The sequence below is a fragment of the Amphiprion ocellaris genome, chromosome 8, assembly GCF_022539595.1.
Source record: "Amphiprion ocellaris isolate individual 3 ecotype Okinawa chromosome 8, ASM2253959v1, whole genome shotgun sequence".
NCBI lineage: Eukaryota > Metazoa > Chordata > Actinopteri > Pomacentridae > Amphiprion > Amphiprion ocellaris.
In genome coordinates, this window is record NC_072773.1 from 14965291 (window position 1) to 14976827 (window position 11537).

Sequence of the window (11537 nt, forward strand, 5' to 3'; positions counted from 1 at the left end):
GTCAGTCCAGTGATAAAAAGCAGTAATGAGTGCACCTGTAACTTCAGTTTTTATTTCATTCTTCTAGTTCTCTGTGTTATATATTGTTCTCCCTTTGTCTTAAGCTACGTTGGATTCCTTCTGCTCATAGCCACTGGGGCATTCTACAGATACCATCACTGTCCAACTAAAATTTTTTTAAAAAGTAGGATGAGAGAGATGCAGTAAAACATAAAGAACAGTACAGAAAGGTAGTCTGTCTCATGGAAATGTTTTACAAAAGCTTCTCTTTATGAGTGAATACGGTGTTTTTTTTCTGTTCTGTTTTCTTGTGTTTGTTTAGCCTCCTTCAATTTCCCCTTACAGCCATTCCTTCCCATCCACAATGCAGGCTTGTTTACCCTCCAAAGGATTCAAAGATGTTCACAGGTCCAATTTTAAGATTCCACTACAAATGATATGGTGGTTGTGAAGGAAAAAAAAACACTTGGTTCCAGCAGAGAGAAATGACTGTTTCTCTGAATCTCTCCTTTCTCATTTTCTCTCCCCCGTGATGTTGCTTTTATGGTGTCTGTTACAAAATACAGAGCTGAGTAATGATTGATGAAACCTTGACTAGTGAAACATAATCTCATTCTCGCAGGAACAACATGAACAAACAAAAGCAATGCCAAAGGAAAGTAACCAACGGACAGCATTTCGAAACATCTTTGAGCGCAATTAATGCCCAAGAGCATTCTGGGTAGGCCATGTCTAGACAAACACTACTGACACTACTTCCTGGCAACACAGTGGAGCCTCACTTATATAAACAGAATAGACATAATGGTATTGATGGAAAACAACAAAGGCCAGGAACATGTTTTCACGCTAAAAATTAGCAAGTTATCCTCCGTCGGATGAAAACATACAATTTAATGAAGTCAAATACTTTGTACACCCATCTTTTCATCTTGTCCTTTTTATTTTGTTACCTGATATTTGCTGCTTACATTCAGTGACAACGACACGGAAGTCATGAGTTTTTGCACTGCATGTACGTTTAGGGGGATAGTGGAGAACTTGCACTGAGGGCTGATATCCTGAGGTCAGAAAAGAATTTTGGCAGAATCTTATAAAAGCAATCTCCTTTGTTAACTGTTCGAAAATCTACTGGAGCCGTCAGTCTTTCCCCAGTCATAATAATGAAAGGTTTAATTGTGCTATAGTTCCTAGGAGCAGATATTGTAGATTACAAGAGCAGATATTGTTGGAAAAACTAATTAAATATTCTGTCATAGCAGATATGTTCAGGTGATTAATCACGTTCCCTGATTACGTTGGCTCAAAAGGCACTAAAAGGCATCCAGCCCCAAACTTCCTGCAGTAGACATCTGAAGACAAAATGAGCTTGTTTTCAGCTGTCATGAACTTATTTACAGAGTGGCAGCAAACTCAAACCAAAGAATTGTCACCTTAGCATGTTGCAGAGGTTTGTGTGTTCATGTAATCCTGGGGGATATGTTGTCAAGGGCGATGGCTCCTGATAGTGTCTCACAAAGCAAACTGCTTCAGGGGAGTGGCCAAAGGGATTCAAAGACCCTGAGATCAGAATTTAAAATTATGTATTTGCTTTGATGATGTAGCCTAGCAACCGTGGTAACTTAGGGACAGCCCACGGCAAGCTCATCACCGCACTTTCTTGGTTCCCCTGCAGTACCCCAGCCTGAAGAAGATCAGATGAAGGCTTGTCAAAACATACTGCAGTGCATTTTCATTTATAGTGACCACAGCATTTTCCAACTGTTTAAAGTCACATAGGACTTAATTAAGGTCAAGGAAGGATTGTGGTATGTATAATCTGCAGTGGCTTGAAACACTGTCTTTTTGCAACCCTAAAATTTCTTTTGTTTGCTTGAACCCTGCTGTGAAAGTCAAGTGTTTCATAGACCCGCAATCCACCCCTACCACCTCCTGCTGACTCTAATGCAGTTCAGATGTTGCAATTCATTGTTGAATGAAAGTTGCATCTGCATGTAATCAAACCAGCAGCTAAATATAATTGTAAAATCCATTTGGTTATGTAGAAACACAATTTCTAGACAACAGGGTTGTATTAAGGCTGCACTCTGTAGGAGACCATGTTTCTCTGGTATACAAAACGGCTGAATATTGTCTGAAATTTGAGCCAATACATTGTATAATGCAGGATTACAGAAGAGGGGCTTCAATGTAAACACAGGTCATTTGCAGTGTATGAGCGAGGTTGACGGAAAATCTTCTTGAACGTTGCAATGAGTGATTCGAACTGTCTCCACTTATTGACGTCTGCTTTTCTCAGTTCAAATGGTCCATCATATGTTTGGTGGAATTTATTTTAACCTTTATTGGGAACACAGTAATACGATTCACAGTATTTTATTACTATCCATTTAGAGGAGCTTCAGTTCCGATGTAGTACAATTTTGTATTTGCTCTCATGCAGGCCCATGTACACACACGCTGTAGTTTGTATGAGGTGTATGTGCACTGTATGCCATCCATACGGCACATCTGTTGAACTGTAACAGATACTGGTGACTGTTGAAATCAGTTGCACACAAAATCCAAGTCTTGCCAGATGGAATCATGTTGGACTGTGATCTTCTTTTTCTGCCTCCTCTGGAACACAGTTTAGGGTAAAGTGACCAGACACAGGTATTGGAGGTAGCAGAAATACTGCATATGAAGTTAACCTTTGATTGCCTTTTCTTTTGTAAATTTTAGTTTGCTTTCACATTCTTAAGATTTGACACTTTATTTGATTGGAGCAGTAGTGGCAGGCAGGGAATGTGGGGAAATCGAGCAGGGAAATGACAGTCAGGCTGGCTGGAAATCGAACCAGAGACTCATCAGTGCCCATGTGTTATGTGCCTCAACCACTCAGCTATCAGATCATCCCTTGCTCTTTTATTTGTTTGATCTCTTTCTCATGTTTGGGTTTAGCCCTTGAAATATGTCCAAATTAATGAGTGTCTGCTTCAGAGTGTGTTTATGTAACAGATGCAGTATGGGACAGATCAGCAGATGGAGGCAGAAAAGCTGAGAAATCCAATATGAAAGTAACTTTTGTTCTCTGTTGAATTAACTGTTCACGTTTTCCTCAGTTTTCTTCTCTGCGGTGGATGCCAACAGAGAATAGAGGGATTACAGTGTTGTCATTCTTTTTCTGGTCTCACACATACACACAGACTTGGTCCTGCGGCAGAAGATTGGATAGAAACCATAGAAATACAGAAACAAAGGCAGGAAAAAGCTCTGCTGACAAGAACCACAATCACCATCTTCCCCACACGACGCAAATGGAAACCAGATGCTGAACGTATATGGTATAATAATGGCAGGATCTCAGTAAGAAAGAAAAAAACCTGTGTGTTGCCGTTGTGGCAGCATTTCAGGATGTAATTTACTGTTGCTCTCTTTTTAATGACTGGAATAACGGGGCCTGTGTGCTGCTGCAACTGAGCCAAAACTGTATTTAGAACAAGGAGGTGATGACTTTCCAATCAGTTTCAATCAGCACTTTGATTTGACAGTTGTATTTGTATCCTTCTTGTCTGCACACTGATGTAGCAATTCAATTTAATGTCCAACAGGATGGAACAAGCAATTTGTTAAAGATTGATGGCCTTCGCCGAGTAAATGTAATTAAGAGAGTTTAACATGCTTTGGTAAACTACCCACTAGATTTTATGGGGCCTTGAGTGCAGCTGAATGAAGGCTTTGGTTTGAGGATGGCACAAGAGGAGTGTGACAAAAGTTGAAAAAGATCATTCTGAGGGGAGCATGAATGCACTCAGTGACTTTCAGGGCATTGTGCCCATTAGACTCTGGATATTTCTTGTACACAACTGTAAAGTTTGGACGTATGACAGCACTAGGGGGGAATGCGAAGGGTCACCACTGACTGTATGTTTCAACATCAACTGAAACTACACTGAAATCCAGCAACAATTATTTTTAATAATTTCTGTTTAAGCCAGTTGTTTGCTATGCAGAAATTCTGAGCTGACAACAGAACCCTATAATAGCCACTCTTTGGAGACCATGAATATGAAATGTGGCATTAAAGCCAGTAGTTGTTGACATGTCTGTTAGAGCTAGAAGGTGTTGTAGCTGTGTTAGATACATGGATGCATTAACCAGTGGTGGAAAACAACTACAGAGTGTGTCTAAAGTCTGGACACATAGGAAATCTCATTCACTATACAGATTAAATATGGCTTTGTCAAAAGAAGAACAAATTGAACTGGTGCTTCTCAGTGGATGTGAAGGATGGACATATCGAAAGGTAGCAGATGAATTTAATCTTTCGACTAAGCCATGTTTAATCTGTGGAGGCAAAAAAAATACAGTTAATGAAATTTCGTATGTTTCCAGACGTTAGGGACACCCTGTATATACCTGTACTGTATGTAACATAAGTCAACTGATGGATGGGTGGATCTTTATGACTGTTTCTACTTACGAGCCAGAGGCTATTTTTAGAGTAATTTCACTCCCTTTACTTTTAAGATTTCATCTTTGACATCACATGGGCTACCATACATTCAAGGTCTTGTTTTGTATCAGAAATGTCTAGGTTATCCTGATCTTTTTATCATTTTATATGATAATATTTGCAGATTTAGCCCTTGTATTAAGGAAAAGGTTTTATTAGTAACAATATCCTATTATGATGTTGTTATGCTTGTATGTACCTCATCTGTTGGAGAAGTTGTCTAGAATCTGGCTAAATGGCTGTTGGTATGTGCTACACCACTCTTCAATAAATACTTTGAAAGCAGTTCTACCCAGTTCAAGATACAGTAAACATTTAAATCTGTCTACAACCATTTAGTGGAACCAAATAATCGTTTAGGTTTAACCTAAAGAAAATATGAAAGTTCTGTTAATTCCAAGTTCATTTGACTTACAATATCTAGTTTTTGTTTTATAGTCACTTTAGAACTCATAAAGTTTTTCTGATAAGAAGTATTAACTTTAACTTAAAGAGAACAAACATGATGGAAAGGTGCTGCTTGTCTTAAACGCATGTCAAGCCACGTACCGGCAGTTTTGTTTTATAATACTGAGATCATTCTATTGTCTCTGTACTCCTGTAATAATTACAGTCTAACAAAGTTGCTGGGAGCAGTCTCACATTCTATCTTTTTCTGACTCTGGCACAAAAAGGCTTTAGCTGCTGCAGTTGTAAATACTTTTTCAAATAAAGAAGTGACACTTCAAGGCAAGAAAGTTTGAAAGAAAAGCAAATCTGTCTGCTATGTGTGATAAGTATAATACTGACTAATTTATCACTAATTTTTAACGTAAAATTCTTTTATTCTACTTTGGTATTTTTATTTGTTACGCCTCATAAGTTTATGTCACCAAATGTCAGATGCAAATGATGCACTTTTCTCACAACTACATTCACAATTTTATGTTTTCTATAGTTGTTAAGATTTTACATATGAAACTACTTATGAAGATTTTACCTGTGTGCACTTAATCTTGTTGCTGTCACATTTCTGTATCCTATTATGTTCCTCTTTAATAAACTGTAATTGAATGGTATCTTTACATCAACTAATTAAAATGCTGCTATACATTCACTGATCAATAATTGTAAGGCAGCATTTGAACATTAATATCCACTCTTAACGCAGGTATTCTGCATGAGGAAAACTTTTACATTTCTTTCCAAAGAACATATTACAAAAGAAAGGTGATAAACATAACATTCAAATTACAGCCAGAGTCAATAGAAAACAATCACGATTACAATGCTGCCATGGACCAATCTAAATGGCTATGCAATGAGCTATCTTGTACCATCACACAGTCTCATCAGCCCAAACAGCACATCCCTCGTCAGATCATTGTGTGTGTTGTGTCAGTTTTAGCCCCTTTAACTACAGGGTGGAGCTGTTTGGCTGAGATGTCAAATTCAGCCTCCTAAAATCAACCTGGGAGGCCCTGAGCTGTAAACCTAGAAAGTCAACCATTAACCTGAAGCTGAGAATAGAGGCCAAATATCGTTTTGGGATTTATGGGACACAGCGAGACACCGGCAACACACTGTGTGAGAGCTGGACCTGTACATGGGGGCGAACGATACGACCATTATCCCTGCAGACATGCACACACGGAATGTCACGGGCTTCCACAAACCCAAAGAGTACTGCTTTGTCTCACACCAGGGGCTTGTGTGTTGTAAGCATTTGGGTTTGTTGATAGTAATATTGTGTAGTAGTAGAAGCTGTGTGTGTGTGCATTAGGATACAGCCAAATAAGTCCACCACAGTGGAGTAGATTGTGGCGCCAATAACTATATTGTTGGCCTGGCTCCACTGTTTTCCAGCCCTTTTTCTCTGGGCATGTTGATGCATAATGCAAGATTAAACATTGAACTATGGACCATGTCATCTGTGAAGTATATACAAATACAAAGCATATTTGTTGAGTGCCTTTGAGTTTTACAGTAGACCCTAGAGTCTCCTCCAGCTGTAATAAAACTTATGATAATGGACCCAAAGCCACAGAGCTTCTGTGTAAAATGTTCCTCAGTGCTGCTGACTATTTACTGTCTCATTCGTCTTCAACTACTGTGGGACATTTACATTCTGTATTTAGTGTCCCAAGGGGCCAGAAAGCTGAGACCAAATCATTCTCAAGAAGATGCTTTTTACACATTAGTACACACACATCATCCACTCTCTCAGGCACAGTTCTAATTTATCAACATTATTTAACTGTCAGAGATACTCGGACTGATAATTAAAGACTCTACATAAATAAGGAAACATGGACCGTAACAGGCATACAGAGAGACCTCGAAGTCTGAAACAACTTTGAACATGTGCCATCTTTCCATGCAACCTGGAAATAATCAAAACCTTTGAGGATTTAGAATCATTTAAACATACAAGTGGTTCTTACTTGAAGGAGAAATATGTAAGAATCTGCACTGTTTCTATGTTAACTATAAAGAGTGAAGTGAAATAGACAAGTCTTTCACATTAACTTAACATTATGAAGTAAATGTGGATTGCACAATGTAATAGTAATAGAATAATGACACCATCAGGGTTGACTGGTTCTCTCGCTTCCACCATATAATTCTGTCTGCCACTAGGGAGGAAATCTCCCAGGAAAACAAAGTCTTGATTTATGGCACAAAGAGCAGCTAGAATAACTGTGGAAATTGTGCCCAGCAAAATAAAAAGATCCTTATTGTCGGATGAGGTAAAGAAGGCAAAGAGCGAGAGAAACCAGAGTGAACCTCAGACAGACATACACTTGTTGGAGATAACTTTGGGACTTGAAGAAGTTCAAAAGCGACATGCAGTTGTCATTATTTCTACTAGATCAGAAAGCAACAAAGCTGCCTGCTTATAAATAAAACCAGCTGTTGCCCTCATAGTAGCACTGAGATCGGGGTTTCCATTGCTACTTGGGATTCTAACGGTTGTGTCTTGCTTTGTCCAGTTGCCAGGCTGTTAGTGGTAGCCATGTTGTCAACGCTACTGCTCAGTACCACAGAAAATAAAGTCGGACCATCTTTCTTCTCTCTTACCTCATAAGCGGTGTTGATCGTTTTATGTCCTGTGTTGCTGGTAGCTGGGAGGCTTTGAGGAAAACAGAAATTATCTGCTTCAATATCTTTAATGCTCCAATTTTAATGTCCTAGGAGGGCAAGGACTGAAAAGTTGTCTGCTCACTAAAAAAGCGGCCAGGATAATGCCTTTGTGTGAAAAGTCAGACTTCTTTGAGTTGTTTCCTTCCACTGAAGCAGTGTTTAGATGGCAGAGGTGGTGGATTTAATGGTCTCGTCAAAATTTTCAGGGAAACCGACTCAAATTCCCAGCAGAATATGGCTTACTAGCTAGCACTGTGATATCAGGAAACATTGCATCCAAACTACATGAAAGTGTTGGAGGTCAGATTGGTATTCTCAGCAAGCAGAGACTTTCTCCGTGTCAAATCATGGCTAAACTAGAGCAGTGGTAGTGTAAGGGAGAGACTCACTACTTTAAGAATCCTGAATAGAAATCCATCCATTCATCCATCATCTATACACCAGTTTATCCTCATTAGGGTCACGGGGGGACTGGAGTCTATCCCAGCTGGCTTAGAGCGAAGGCAGGGGACACCTGGACAGGTCACCAGTCCACCACAGGGCTACATATAGAGACAAACAATCACACTTCACACCCACGGACTATGTAGAATCATCAATTCATCATCAACCTCAGCATATTTTTGGACTGTGGGATGAAGCAGGAGTACCCGGAGAAACGCATGCATGCACAGGGAGAACATGTAAACTCTACACAGAAAGATTTGACATGTAGTTTTTCTGTCCTGTTGACCACTGAAGCTGCACTCATGACTCTGCCCCATACATTTTGATGTTGCCAAGATGGTTGATGAGTGGCAAGATCTACACGGACTTTGATCGAAGATGTCTAAGGGGGCAGGACATGGCACTCTAAAACACTTAGAACAACTCAGATCAATCGCATCCAAAACACAGTCAGGGAGAAATGTGAGCACACCATCAGAAGAGTAATACATCAAACTATGTACACTGAGCTTGACAGGAAAATTTACCAAATAAAGAAAACAAAACTCTGTTCACAAGCAGCATTTTCTGAACCACTTCTTAGGAGGGGAAACAAGGCCAAACATTTGAGCAGGATTAAGACATAGCAGCATTTTACAGTGGATGATGGAAAAAGTCCTACTTACTGATGAATCCAATTTTGAGGTTCATGGCAGTAACAAAATGGTTTATACGAGGAAACCAGCAGGAGAGAGAATGAGACAGCAGTGTCTACTTTGGACACCTGCAGCAAACTGACTCCAGCCTCACCAAGGACAAGTAGCACTCTATTCATTAGAGACATGCTCCAACCTCTGGTTTGCTTCTCTCTGGAGAAGGATTAATACTGTAGCAGGATAATGAGAACAAACACACTTCAGCGCTTTGACTTGAAGACCAAAGAAGACCAGAGAGTGCTGACTATCCCAGACTTTCCTCCAGAGTTGCCTGACCTCAACTGAACATGTATGGAGACGCTCAAAGACCGACAAAGACTGAACACCGCTGACATGAAGCTATTTAGAACATTGTTAGATTATTCTGGGATCACATGACTTATTAAATTTGAGGGGCCCATGCAGATTGAGTGCTAACAGCAAAAGGAGGACAATTAAATGCATGGTGATATTCTAAAAATCATGAATGTTTCTCAGAGATTCAGCTTTTCACTGAAATTGTCAAATGAAGCCATTTCAACAAAAAGTTTGCTAAATACAAAAGAAATGCAAAAAAGATTTACCTTCACTAATGGTCTCACTCTTCTGGACCCCACTGTATACATCCAAAACTCGGAGAGGGCCAGCAATAATAGCTCAATTATCCCCAAGGAAAACTATTTCCACAAGCTTGAGCACAGGAAACATTTCCAGATCTAGTAATGTGAGTTTTGGGGGTGGTCTTTTGCCAGTAGACCAGTTTGATTGAAATAGTGTGTACAGCTTTAAACAGAGCAATTCATTCATCACTGATATAAACCCTGCTTTACTTTTTCGACTGCATGGCAGAAATCAAGGTCAAAATATTAGCTTAAGACCAGTTTTACTATTCAGAACTCACAAGTGATCCTTTCTCCGTGTGGCTTTGCCTGTTTTTTTTTTTTTTTTTTTGTCCTACCTATCTAAACGACTGCACCACTGAACTACATGCTTCTGTTGTGCCATGTTTCCTGTCTGCAGTAAACACGACAATGGAAACAAAGTAAAGTAAATATGTGGATGTAATTAGGCTCAGTCAGACTAAACAACATGGTTTGAAGCATATTGTTTCAGTGAAGCTGACCCATAATCCAACTTACATAATTAAACAGCATCACTTTGATGATTTATAATACAAAGGGGAAATGGTGAAAGAGTGAATGTGAATATTTATGGAATAATTGCATTGTTTGTTATAGGTTTGTAAGTGAACTTAAAAGATTACATGATTTTAGTTTATAGTTACAAGACAAATAATCGAGTACTCCATGGATATCTGTATATGTACGTATGCGTATCTTCACAATCCGTTCATCCTATTTGCTTCAAATTTGGCAGATATGTAGTTTGGGATGTGAGGTTTAAACAGATGACATGAATAGGAACTGTTTCTTATAGTGGTCATCAACCTGACCTTTGGCTGCTGTAGGTGGAGCCGCTGTAGTTAGGCAACAGCATTAAAGGCAAGCGGTGACGTCACATTCTGACAGCTGACAGCTACTGATATCTAATGAGGCAAAAGCAATAACTGCGAGCTGAGATGAAATGATGTGATCCTATAAATAGGAGACTGCCTCTAGTAGAATGACAAAGAGTGAATTCATTTTACTTTACTTTTTAACTTTAACAAGTTAATTTCGATTAATTAAGCACAGAAAAAATAGCACATTAAAAAAATAACGCTTATAATCGCACCTTTCTCAGTTCCCTAATTTCTGGCACACTGGTAACACTGATGCACACTCCAGCCCAGTAGGTGGTGGTAATGCACCTGAAGTCCGTTTGCCAGCCGTGAAGAAGATGCACAAGACACACCGAGTGATATCAGCACGCAAGAAAGTTTGGTGAACAGTGACGGAAGAAGAGACCGCACCGAGCTTGTTGGGCGGAAAGTGTTCTTTTAAAAAACGCACCACCAGGTGGAGCCTCTTTCTGTTTAATTAGCTACAATTCTACAATTTAATTTAGCAGACACTTTTATCCAAAGCGACATGAATCTGAGAGTAGACACAACACAAGTAAGGATCTAGTCAGGAGAAAACAACCTGGATAAGTGCCATAAAACAATTCAAGTGTGATAATAGAACTGTGGTGCCTACAGGCAGTGCACACGTAATTGGAATTTTTATTTCATTTTGTTTTTTGTTTTTTTTTGCAGTCTGTAAAATGCAAGGGTGTTCAATGATTCCATAATGGTCCATAAAACAAGCCTTGCTGTCTAACTGCTAACTGTGGCAGTCGTGTTGATGAACTCTGCAGCATCAAATTGTGAAAGAGTAGCCATAGCTGCTAACTCTAGTGGTGGAATTGAATTACTTACATTTACTCAAGTATTGCATTTAAGTACAGACCTGAGGCAGTTTAAGGATTTGCAGTTTCTGCTACCTAATGCTTCTGCCCCCTACAATTCATAGACATGTCCTTTTTTATTAACTTTATTGCACAGTTTCATTTCTGCAAATTCCGATTATAAACTCAGAATAGTAGGGCCACATTTGCAACAACCTACACTCTGACAGGCAGGTGGTTTTAATGCTGTGATATGAAATATTCTGAAATGGGTCAATCTGCGTGCCTACTTTCACTTTTGACATTGAGATTTAACTAGTTTGTATATTTGCCTTTTCCTCTGTTTTGTGCACAAGCGTGAAATTAGACAAGACATGCTGGAATAATGCTGTGTGCATTGAGCCGTTTTAGGTGTTTCCCATTTACAGAGACTGTATCCGAACATCAGGTTTTTTGTCAGTGCACAC